This window comes from Oncorhynchus mykiss, chromosome 18 (genome assembly GCF_013265735.2).
Source record: "Oncorhynchus mykiss isolate Arlee chromosome 18, USDA_OmykA_1.1, whole genome shotgun sequence".
NCBI lineage: Eukaryota > Metazoa > Chordata > Actinopteri > Salmoniformes > Salmonidae > Oncorhynchus > Oncorhynchus mykiss.
The window spans coordinates 52,269,449-52,282,382 of record NC_048582.1 but is presented as its reverse complement, the minus strand read 5'-3'; the positions used below and the strand labels follow the sequence as shown (position 1 = coordinate 52,282,382).

At 43.1% G+C, this 12,934-nt stretch overlaps 1 long non-coding RNA gene across 1 annotated transcript; it reads left to right on the top strand.

Moving 5' to 3' along the window:
• The first annotated feature begins 507 nt into the window (after positions 1–507).
• On the top strand, positions 508–11,112 carry LOC110519830. The gene is made up of 4 exons (XR_005037333.1): positions 508–734; positions 907–942; positions 1,083–1,230; positions 10,816–11,112. It is a non-coding gene; the product is annotated as an uncharacterized LOC110519830 (long non-coding RNA).
• Positions 11,113–12,934: the final 1,822 nt, after the last annotated feature.

Sequence of the window (12,934 nt, the reverse complement as noted above, 5' to 3'; positions counted from 1 at the left end):
AGGGTTTGGCTCAATGAGTGTAGCTCAATACCTAGGATTTAAGTGAATCCTAGGTTTTAGCTCATTTTGTCTTTTTCTGTGTTCCCCTCCCCATCTACTATTGGTTGTATTTGTTGGATGAGAAAACAATTTTTGCAACTAAATATTTTGTGACTAAAGTTCAATTTATCTTGAATGATTCATTGATTCCTGTTATGAGGAAAGCAGAGGTCCGCCCTGAGTGTGTTTATGTGTGTTATTCTGCACTGGCTGATTGATTGACAACTGTTGCCTCCAATAGACTGCTCCCAGGCTGAGTCATGTGACCTGTGTGTCGGAGACTCCACCCTAAATCTGACTGGCTGTGTCTGGAGGGTCTGCGGGAACAGTGAGACACACACAGACACACACACAGACACACACAGACACACACACACACACACACACACACACACACACACAGACACACACACACACACACAGACACACACACACACACACACACACACACACACACACACACACACACACACACACACACACACACACACACACACACACACACACACACACACACACAGGTAAGACAACCCTCCAGGTCTTTACCAGATTATTAAATTATTCAGTGTGTCAGGATCTGAACTACACACACACACCATCCCTCCTCTCTCTCGTAGGTAATGATACTGGGTGTGTATCCGATCAGGGTGATTCTCCGAACTGTAATGTGACAAACGACCCAGCCATGTGCACAGGTGAGTAACACACACACACACACACACACACACACACACACACACACACACACACACACACAAAACACACACACACACACACACACACACACACACACAAAATAGACAATGTGAGTAAAAACTATTTGCTAAATAACAATAACATTGATTACATTTCCTTATGTGTTTTTAGTCATAGAGATAGCGGAAGAAGGTGAAGGGGACTCAGGTGAGATTAAACTCAACATTCCATCACTTTATCCATCCCTTATTGATCTCTCTATTATTACTCATCCCTCTCCCCCTCTCTCTCTCTTCCCATATCTCTCCTTCTCCCCCCCCCCCTCCCCATATATCTCCGCCTGTCAGATGAGTCTCCTCCAGAGCCATCAGAGTTCTCCCAGGCCAGCTTTGACATGTCCAGTTTCATAGGAGGCATCATCCTGGTGCTGTGTGTGCAGGCTGGGGGATTCTTCGCCATGCGCTTCCTCAAGAAAGATACCACCTACGACCCCATGTGAGTGAGGGTGTGTGTGTGTGTGTGTGTGTGTGTGTGTGTGTGTGTGTGTGTGTGTGTGTGTGTGTGTGTGTGAGAGAGAGAGAGCAAGAGACAATTAGGCAACAACAAATTCAATCCCTTTTAGACAACTTCCTGGACAAAACTTTCCATTGTAATACTGAAGGTGTAAACTTGACAGTAGAAAACCTAAACAGTACATTCGACCTCAACTTCACTATCAAATCTAAAAATGTCAAACAGAAAACCCAAAGAAAATTAACAACAATGACAAATGGTTTGATGAAGAATGCAAAAACCTAAGAAAGAAATTGAGAAAACTATCCAACCAAAAACAGAGACCCAGATAACCTGAGCCTACCCAGATAACCTGAACCATGGTGAATCACTAAAACAATACAGAAATACACTACGGAAAAAGAAGGAACAGCATGTCAGAAAAGAGCTCAATGTAATTAAAGAACCCATAGAATCTAACCACTTCTGGGAAAATTGGAAAACGCTAAACAAACAACAACATGAAGCGTTATCTATCCAAAACTGAGATGTATTGATAAACCACTTCTCCAATCTTTTTGGCCCTATAACAAAGAACAAACAGTAAAAAAATATACATGATCAAATACAAATCATAGAATCAACTATTAAAGACCAGAACCCACTGGATTCTCCAATTACTTTGAATGAACTACAGGACACCATACAAACCCCCCAACCCAAAAAAGGCCTGTGGTGTTGATGGTATCCTCAATGAAATTATAAAATATACAGACCACAAATTTCAATTGGCTATACTTAAACTCTTTAACATCATCCTTAGCTCTGGCATCTTCCCCAGTATTTGGAACCAAGGACTGATCACCCCAATCCACAAAAGTGGAGACAAATTTGACCCCAATAACTACCATGGGATATCCGTCAATGGCAACCTTGGGAAAATCCTCTGCATTATCAATAACAGCAGACTCGTACATTTCCTCAGTGAAAACAATGCACTGAGCAAATGTCAAATTACCATATGACAGACCACGTATTCACCATGCACACCCTAATTGACAAACAAACAAAACAAAACAAAGACAAAAAACTTTTGACTAAATTTGGCATGAGGGTCTGCTATACAAATTGATGGAAAGTGGTGTTTGGAAAAAAAGGTGATGTGACTATCATTAATGTGATGACTGCTATTTACCGAATATTTACCTACTACGTTTACTTATTACTCAATTAAATTAATCATGTAACAATTAACTCATTCATAATTTGGAACACCACGGGAACAGTTGTTTACCGAGTTACTATCTCCTGAATTAAACTCTAAAGATTATCTAAATATCTCTTACATCAATTATAGACAAATATTAATTATTACCTCATCAGTCACATTCTGAATGTCGCATAAACCTTGGATATCTGCACGAACTCTAACCTAAGTGATGAATCAGCGATACACAAATTGGCTTAATTATTTATCAACTGACTAAATCATCACACCAAATACGTAAACACACATACAATGAAAACAGGTCCCTAGTTGACTAACAAAAGCATGACCGTTTGGTTACGCAATGGAAAGGGAGGGACAAAGAGTCAACTTATCATACATATGGAAACTGTGCTCACTGTAACCAGAATACTTAGCACACTAACAACCACAGAAATACAATATATATTTACGTGTAGATGTCTTTCTCTGTCGTCACCACTCGATCCATCTATGGGAAGTGGTTTGATGTAAGTCTCTGGTTTTCCACCATAGGTTACAATGTCCTTCTTAGTTGTAGACTTCTTTTCTTCTGGAGTGTTCATTAGAATAGGTACTTCAGATGTACCACACACAGTGTTCTGAGGGATCTATTTATTTAACAAGGCAAGTCTGTTTAGAGCAAATTCTTAATTACAATGACGGTCTACCAGGGAACAGTCGGTTAACTGCCTTGTTCAGGGGCAGAACGATAGGTTTTTACCTTGTCAGCTCGGGGATTCAATCTAGCAACCTTTCTGTTACTGTCCCAACGCTCTAACCACTAGGCTACCTGCCGCCCCTTCTTCTCTCTTGTCTTTGGTCAAAATGTCCTAGACTACTTCACATGCACGGCTGCAGATGGTGCATGTTTTAGTCTAGTTTACAAAGTTCTAAACATTTCAACGTGTGGACCACGGCCTCACATTCCCTGGTCTCAATGGTTGATTATTCAGGGTACAGCTAGGACCACAGCAACCCGGCATGTTTTGGTCTAATATACATTTCGTTAGCAAGTCCTTTTAAGCACTTTGGTCTTAGGGGCATTCCAACATGCCGACGCAGTGTCTGTGCTCACGTGTGCGTGGTTACTGACTGGGCCTATGTTTATATGAAAAGTCATTATCTCATTTAGAAGGCTAAAATCACATTTCTATCTTTTCAAAAATAGTTTCATATTTAATCATATAATTTCTACAACATGTAGCTGTAAATCTGACATATACAGTGTGAAAGCTCTTAATGTTACAATATTTCTGTTATAAGGTCTTGCTGATCATTTGAATGACATCACAAAATATACATTCATTTTCCATATTCCATCTCTCATCATTCGGATGTTGAAATATATTGTCCCAGTGTCCATTGTTTGATGGTAAAATTTTGGCGGCAAAGTCTCTCTGTCTAACAAAGTATTTTCGGTCTTCCCATACTGCAGAGCCAAAGGGAAAGTGTCTGCAAGGTATTTAAGTAATAAAACAGGCCAAACCCCCCCCCTCTCCTCTCCTGTTGGAGGGGAGGGGGCTGTCCTCAAACATTTGCCAAGCTGATGGGTCCTTTTGATCCTCACCAAGGAGAGAGAGTCATGACACATACAACGTTATAAAATCCATCTACACAAACAACAAGTGTGCGGTTAACTTCTTGGTGACTGGGGGGCAGTATTGAGTAGCTTGACTGAATAAGGTGCCCAGAGTAAACTACCTGCTACTCAGAATATGCATATAATGCCTGCTACTAGAATATGCATATAATTAGTATATTCGGATAGAAAACACTTTGAAGTTTCTAAAACTGTTTGAATAATGTCTGTGAGTACAACAGAACTCATATGGCAGGCGAAAACCTGAGAAAAATCCAACCAGTTTGTAAGTTTTCAACTAATAGCCTATCGAAGATACAGTGGGATATTGGCCATGTTGCACTTCCTAAGGTTTCCACTAGATGTCAATGAGATTTTTATCTTTAAATGGTGTAAAATACTTGAGGAATTTTAATTATGAGATTTTTGTTGTTCTGAATGTGGCGCCCTGCACTTTCACTGGCTGTTGGCGGGGTGGGACGCTACCGCCCCGAATATCCCAGAGAGGTTAAAAGTTATTTCCACAGGGCCGTGGGGTGAGACAGGGATGCAGCTTAAGTCCAACCCTCTTCAACATATATCAACAAATTGGCGAGGGCACTAGAACAGTCTGCAGCACCCGGCCTCACCCTACTAGAATCTGAAGTCAAATGTCTACTGTTTGCTGATGATCTGGTGCTTCTGTCCCCAACCAAGGAGAGCCTAGAGCAGCACCTAGATGCTTCTGCACAAATTCTGTCAAACCTGGGCCCTGACAGTAAATCTCAGTAAGACAAAAATAATGGTGTTCCAAAAAAGGTCCAGTTGCCAGGACCACAAATATAAATTCCATCTAGACACTATTGCCCTAGAACACACAAAAAACTATACATACCTCTGCCTTAACATCAGTGCCACAGGTAAATTCCACAAAGCTGTGAATGAGCTGAGAGACAAGGCAAGAAGGGTGTTCTATGCCATCAAAAGGAACATTATGTAACATTGTGTGCTGAGAGTTGAGAAGCAAGTTCAGGGAGTGAGTGTTTTAATAAACACAACATAATACAAAATCAGAAACACGAACAACGCACAGACATGACGATCCCGAGGATCAGAAGCGGACCAGTCACCTCTGCTGAGGCGTGGGAAACATGTCAGTTCGGCTGAGATGTGGGAGAATGGCGACCTAGAGCCCTGGAGAGAGAGCATACGTGATGGTACCCCCTCCCCGGCGCGTTCGGCTCCAGCCACAGGACGCCAACCAGGATCAGGAGCGGACCGGTCACCACTGCTGATGCGAGGGAACCTGACAGACCGGCTGAGGCAGGGGAGCATGGCAAACCGGCTGAAGCATGAGAACCTAATGAGCCGGTGGAAACAGGGGAGCCTGGCGATCTGTCTGAGGGATGAGAGCCTGTAGCGGTTCCCGGACCCGACGTCATTCCCGCTGAAAAAAAAACAAAAAACATTCCCTGATGCTTCCCTTAGGTGAGACGTTATTTTGTAACGTTGTTCGCTGAGAGTCGGGAAGCAAGTTCAGGGAGTGAGTGTTTTAATAAATAAACACAACATAATACAAAATAAGAAACACGAACAACGCACAGACATGAAACAGAAACAATAATGCCTGGGGAAGGAACCGAAGGGAGTGACATATATAGGGAAGGTAATCAGGGAAGTGATGGAGTCCAGGTGCGCGTAACAATGGTGACAAGTGTGCACCATAACGAGCAGCCTGGTGACCTAGAGGCTGGAGAGGGAGCACACCTGACACATAAAATTCGACATACCAATTATGATCTGGCTAAAAAATACTTTAATCAGTTATAGAACTCATTGCCCTTCATGGTTGTGAGGTCTGGAGTCCACTCACCAATCAGGAATTCACAAAATGGGGCAAACACCAAATTGAGACTCTGCATGCAGAATTCTGCAAAAAATATAATCTGTGTACAACGTAAAACACCAAATAATGCATGCAAAGCAGAATTAGGCCGATACCCGCTAATGATCAAAATCCAGAAAGGAGCCGTTAAATTCTACAACCACCTAAAAGGAAGCGATCCCCAAACCTTCCATAACAAAGCAGTCACCCACAGAGAGATACACCTGGAGAAGAGTCCCCTAAGAAAGCTGATCCTGGGGCTCTGTTCACAAACAGACCTCCCAGAGCACCAGGACAGCAGCACAATTAGACCCAACAAAATAATGAGAAAACAAAAAGATAATTACTTGACACATTGGAAAGAATTAACAAAAAAACACAGCAAACTAGAATGCTATTTGGCCCTAAACAGAGAGTACACAGTGGCAAAATACCTGACCACTGTGACTGACCCAAACTTAAGGAAAGCTTTGACTATGTATAGATTCAGTGACCAAAGCCTTGCTATTGAGAAAGGCCACTGTCGTGACTTTACTTTCATTAATCTGATGACTGTTATTTATCTAATCAACTAACTGTGTTTAATCTTTACCCGATTAAATTAAACATGTAACTATTAACTCATTAGGATTTGGGGCACCACGAGAGCGGTTCTTTAAAGAGTTACCATCTCCCGAATTAAACTTTTAAGGTCTTTACCTATCACATCCATAAACAGTCAACTTATTAATCAGAACTTTGTATCCTCCTTGCATCTGCAAATACCCGGCCTTACTTATGATTCAATACTACACCAATTGGTTTAATTATTTATTTACTAGCTAACTAAAATATAAACATACACACTTAATACATTAGAAACAAATCCCTAGCGGACTGACACAATATGCCAGCTTCTTACAAAAGACATGTAGAGAGCGAGAGATAAAGACACTTAATTTTGGTACATTTTAGAACCTACTCTCAAAGTAATCATATACTTTGCACACAAACCACCGCCTGTTTGGAGTAAGAAATCATGAATGTATTTACATGTAAATGCTTTGTTTCACTGTGTATTTCTGATGGAACCAGGCCTTCTTGGAAAAGGTGTTGGACCGTTTGTGGCACGCTTGTAAAGCTCTGATTGTCCAAAAGGGGTCCCCACCCATCTCTTCTACTGTTGTTCTCCTCTGCTGTCGTCCGGTATCTGGCGACCCGTCGTGTAGTCCTGAACAGAGCTACAGTGCTCACTCTACTTCCACTTGCTTTGGAAGATGATTCTTTGTAGATAGGCTAGCCAGCCGTGTCGATGGCTCTCAGTGGGGTGAGAGTAGTAGAATGGTCCCACTTAAATAAGCTTTTCAACATATTTTACTTAGGACAGCTAATCAGCCATACCAGTGATTGTCTGGGAGGTGACTTCATCATCTCTACCTCGTGTTGAGATTTCAGAGTTCAAACCACTTTGGACGTAAGCTGCTTTCTGGTCTGATTTTTTAATTCTTAACCCATCATTTCACACAGTTTATTCAAAAGGGGTGGTTCGTGTGGCTGACACTTTCTCTGACCTCACTTAAGGGGGCGGTGATTAATTACTTGTACAAAGTTATAGAAACAATTTCCTCTTATAGTTACTAAGATCACATCCCTCTCTAAACAAAAATACTTTATAATTGTTCCTATTTCATACACAACGTAGAGGATGGAAACTTCACACATATAGTGTCTACTTTTCAAGTTACAATATTTCCTTTATGACATTTTTAATGACATCGCAAAATAACAACCAACTGACGTTAGTGGTCTTTGTATCGCCTCTGTCCATTCCACAGGTTCTATGTAGAAATATTGTTCCAATATTCGCTTTAGAACATGTTAGTGTTTTGGTGGAAAAATGTCTGTGAACATTTTTCCCTCAGAGATCCACAAAGAATCCACAAAGAATTCGAAAACACCCATATCTACTGGGTGAAATACCACAGTGTGCCATCACAGCAGCAATATTTGTGACCTGTTGCCACAGGGAAAGGTTCCCTAAATTTTATCAGCATATCGAATGCGCGACCCGGGCTGGCAAAGCCCTGGATCATTGTTGTTCTAACTTCCGCGACGCATACAAAGTCCTCCCCCGCCCTCCTTTCTGAAAATCTGACCACGACTCCATTTTGTTGCTCCCAGCCTATAGACAGAAACTAAAACAGGAAACGCCTGTGCTCAGGTCTGTTCAACGCTGGTCCTACCAATCAGATTCCACGCTTCAAGATTGCTTCGATCACGTGGACTGGGATATGTTCCGCATAGCGTTGGACAATAACATTGATGAATACGCTGATTCGGTGAGTGAGTTTAATAGCAAGTGCATCGGTGATGTTGTACCCACAGCAACTTTTAAAACCTTCCCCAACCAGAAACCGTGGATTGATGGCAGCATTCGTGCAAAACTGAAAGCGTGAACCACGGCTTTTAATCAGGGCAAGGCGAACAGAAACATGACCGAATACAAACAGTGTAGCTATTCCCTCCTCTAGGCAATCAAACAAGCTAAGCGTCATTATAGAGACAAAGTAGAGTCACAATTCAACGGCTCAGACACGAGAGGTATGTGGCAGGGTCTACAGTCAATCACAGACTACAAAAAGAAAACCAGCCCCGTTGCGGACCACGATGTCTTGCTCCCAGACAAACTAAACAATTTACTTGCTCGCTTTGAGGACAATACAGTGCCAACGACACGGCCCGCTACCAAAACCTGTGGGCTTTCCGTCACTGCAGCCAACGTGAGTAAAACATTTAAACGCGTTAACCCTCGCAAGGCTGCCGCCCAGACGGCATCCCCAGCCGTGTCCTCAGAGCTTGTGCAGACCAGCTGGCTGGTATGTTTACGGACATATTCAATCAATCCTTGTCCCAGTCTGCTGTCCCCACATTCTTCAAGAGGGCCACCATTGTTCCTGTTCGCAAGAAAGCTAAGGTAACTGGGCTAAATGACTATTGCCCCGTAGCACTCACTTCCGTCATCATGAAGTGCTTTGAGAGACTAGTCAACGACCATATCACCTCCACCCTACCTGACACCCTAGACCCACTCCAACTTGCTTACCGCCCAAATAGGTCCACAGACGACGCAATCACAATCACACTGCACACTGTCCTAACCCAACTGGACAAGAGGAATACCTGTGTAAGAATGCTGTTCATTGACTACAGCTCAGCATTTAACACCATAGTACCCTCCAAACTCATCATTAAGCTCGAGACCCTGGGTCTCGACGCCGCCCTGTGCAACTGGGTCCTGGACTTCCTGACGGGCCGCCCCCAGGTGGTGAGGGTAGGAAACAACATCTCCACCCTGCTGATCCTCAATACTGGGGCCCCACAAGGGTGAGTTCTCAGCCCTCTCCTGTACTCCCTGTTCACCCATGACTGCGTGGCCATGCACGCCTCCAACTCAATCATCAAGTTTGCAAACGACACTACAGTGGTAGGCTTGATTACCAACAACGACGAGACGGCCTTCAGGGAGGAGGTGAGAGCCTTCGAAGTGTGTTGTCAGGAAAATAACCTCACACTCAATGTCAACAAAACAAAGGAGATGATCGTGGACTTCAGGAAACAGCAGAGGGAGCACCCCCTTATCCACATCGACGGGACAGTAGTGGAGAAGGTGGAAAGTTTTAAGTTCCTCGGCGTACACATCACGGACAAACTGAATTGGTCCACCCACACAGACAGCATCGTGAAGAAGGCGCAGCAGCGCCTCTTCAACCTCAGGAGGCTGAAGAAATTCGGCTTGTCACCAAAAACACAAACAAACTTTTACAGATGCACAATCAAGAGTATCCTGTCGGGCTGTATCACCGCCTGGTACGGCAACTGCTCCACCCACAACCGTAAGGCTCTCCAGAGGGTAGTGAGGTCTGCACAACGCATCACCGGGGGCAAACTACCTGCCCTCCAGGACACCTACACCACCCGATGTCACAGGAAGGCCAAAAAGATCATCAAGGACAACAACCACCCGAGCCACTGACTGTTCACCACGCTATCATCCAGAAGGCGAGGTCAGTACAGGTGCATCAAAGCTGGGACCGAGAGACTGAAAAACAGCTTCTATCTCAAGGCCATCAGACTGTTAAACAGCCATCACTAACATTGAGTGGCTACTGCCAACATACTGACTCATCTCTAGCCACTTTAATAATAAAAAATTGGATGGAATAAATGTATCACTAGCCACTTTAAACAATGCCACTTATATAATGTTTACATACCCTACATCACTCATCTCATGTGTACAGTATATACTGTACTCTATACCATCTACTGCATCTTGCCTATGCCGTTCGGCCATCGCTCATCCATATATTTTTACGTACATATTTTTATTAATTCCTTTACACTTGTGTGTATAAGGTAGTTGTTGTGAAATTGTTAGGTTAGATTACTTGTTAGATATTACTGCATGGTCGGAACTAGAAGCACAAGCATTTCGCTACGCTCGCATTAACATCTGCTAACCATGTATATGTGACATTTTATTTGAAATGGCAACCAGTGAAGAACAACACCATTGTAAATACAACCCATATTTATGTTTATTTATTTTCCCTTATGTACTTTAACTATTTGCACATAAGATAACATTTGAAATGTCTTTATTCTTTTGGAGTGTAATGTTTACTGTTGATTTGTATTGTTCATTTCACTTTTGTTTATTATCTCCTTCACTTGCTTTGGCAATGTTAACATATGTCTCCCATACCAATAAAGCCCTTAAATTGAAATAAATTAATTGAGAGAGAGAGAGTGTGTGTGTGTGTGTCTTTGCATCACAGTGACATCTAGAGAGCTGAAGTAATATAATAGGCTGAACAATAATCTCTGTCTCTCTTTCTCTCTCTCTCCCCTCCACAGAGAGCAGCCAGCCTAGAGGAGAGGAGAGAGAGAAGAGGAGGACAGTGAAAGATGAAGGAGGGAGGGATGAGGGGGAGCTGTGACTCACCATGCTGTCACGATGCTTTGCATGACGTCAATCTACCATACTCCAGTGTGTGTGTTATACTTTTTTGTGTGTCCCAGATGTGCACCTGTCGGTCATTTTGTTTGTTTGACTGGCCCTCCATTATGTTGTGTAACTCCTGTTTATGTGTGTGTGTGCCCATGTGTGTGTGTGCCCATGTGTGTGTGTGTCCGTGTGTGTGTGTGTCCATGTGTGTGTGTGCCCATGTGTGTGTGTGTGTGTGTCCATGTGTGTGTGTGCCCATGTGTGTGTGTGTCCATGTGTGTGTGTGTCCGTGTGTGTGTGTGTCCATGTGTGTGTGTGCCCATGTGTGTGTGTATGTGTGTGTGTGTGTGTGTGCGCACCCATGTGTGTGTGTGTCCATGTGTGTGTGTGTATTCCCTTTTTCCTGTCAGTTGGCCTAAATGCCTTCTGAATTTACAGTTGGCAAATAGTATTGTCTTAGAAGCTTGTAGTTATGTGAATGTGTAATGATTTTCAATCGTGTTTAAACATGTTCGTTAATTTGTGTTGTTGAACTGGTTTGGCTTGAGCTGCGTTCAGGAGGGAGGGATCTGGGATCTGTTCTGTTGTTGTGTTGTTTATGAAAATAAAGATCATGCAAAATAATAGGTTTATGTGAGTGTGTGTGAGAGAGAGAAATAAAGAGGGAGAGAGAGTGAGTTAAAAAGGAGTGTGTGTGTGTTTAGATGTGATGATACGGATATGAAGTGACATTGAGCTGGGTGTGTCTGGGTTCCTCAACATGGGGCTAGTAGAGCTGGGTGTGTCTGTGTGCCTCAACATGAGGATAGTAGAGGGATTGGGGAACAGTTGCCAGGTTCAGTTGGACAAAATGTAGAAAGTCCAGTTGGTACCTCCCTGTTTCATTCCATTTCAAAACACTTTATCCCGTTTAGTGCCCACTGAACATGACCCAGTCCTGGTGCTATTGGTTGGTTGGCTGGCTGGCTGGCTGGCTGATTGGCTGGTTGGTTAGCTGGTTGGCTGGTTGGTTGATTGGATGGCTGGTTGGGGCTGTTTTGGGTTGTTCAGACAGAATGTAATTTCTGGACTGATTGGTTATAAAACCTCCCAACTCAGTGAACTGAAATCCCACAAACAAACTGGCTGTCCTCCAGTTCTACTGACAAAGGACTGAATGCTGGACTCTCTCTCTCTCTCTCTCTCTCTCTCTCTCTCTCTCTCTCTCTCTTTCAAAATCACACATACAAACACACACACTGACAAAAGGCTTGGTGGTGGAGTCACACACACACGCACGCACGCACGCACGCACACACACACACACACACACACACACACACACACACACACACACACACACACACACACACACACACGCACACACACACACACACATACACACACACACACACACACAAGCAGTCTCTCTCCCTCTCATTCTGAAACACACTCACACACTCTCTCTTTAAACAACAAAGACTGTCAGTACACAGTGTTCTGTACTGGTGTAGCTGTGTTTGTGTGAGACTGTGTAAGTGTATCGATTTCTCTGTGTGTTTGAGACTGTGTAGGCTTACCTATGTGTGTTTAAAAGGTGGGGCAGCTACTGTAAAGTACCCCACCTAGCCATATGGCCAGATATCTCTGAATTAAATGTTCTAACCTCTATCAAATACAACTATTTCTCTCTTTCTCTTTCACACACACATACACACACACACACACACCTTTTCATCAAACACAGCACGATACTGTCTGATAACCCTTATCATGATGTACCAAAAAATATACACACAGCAAGCCACATCAGCTTTGTCTCTACCACCCTATTCAATTTCCCTCTCCTTTCTAATTAAACTTTTACTATGTTTATTCAAATATTATGAATAGAGTTCTGGGGTGTTGTGACCACCACAGTTGAGACACTGTGTTTTTCTTATGCAAATGCAACTAAGCAAATTAACCGGCTCACACAAACTGCTCCTGTCGGATCCGATTATTGATTATTATTAAGCCTACGCCGATTTCGCGTAAATAAAGAGCAAG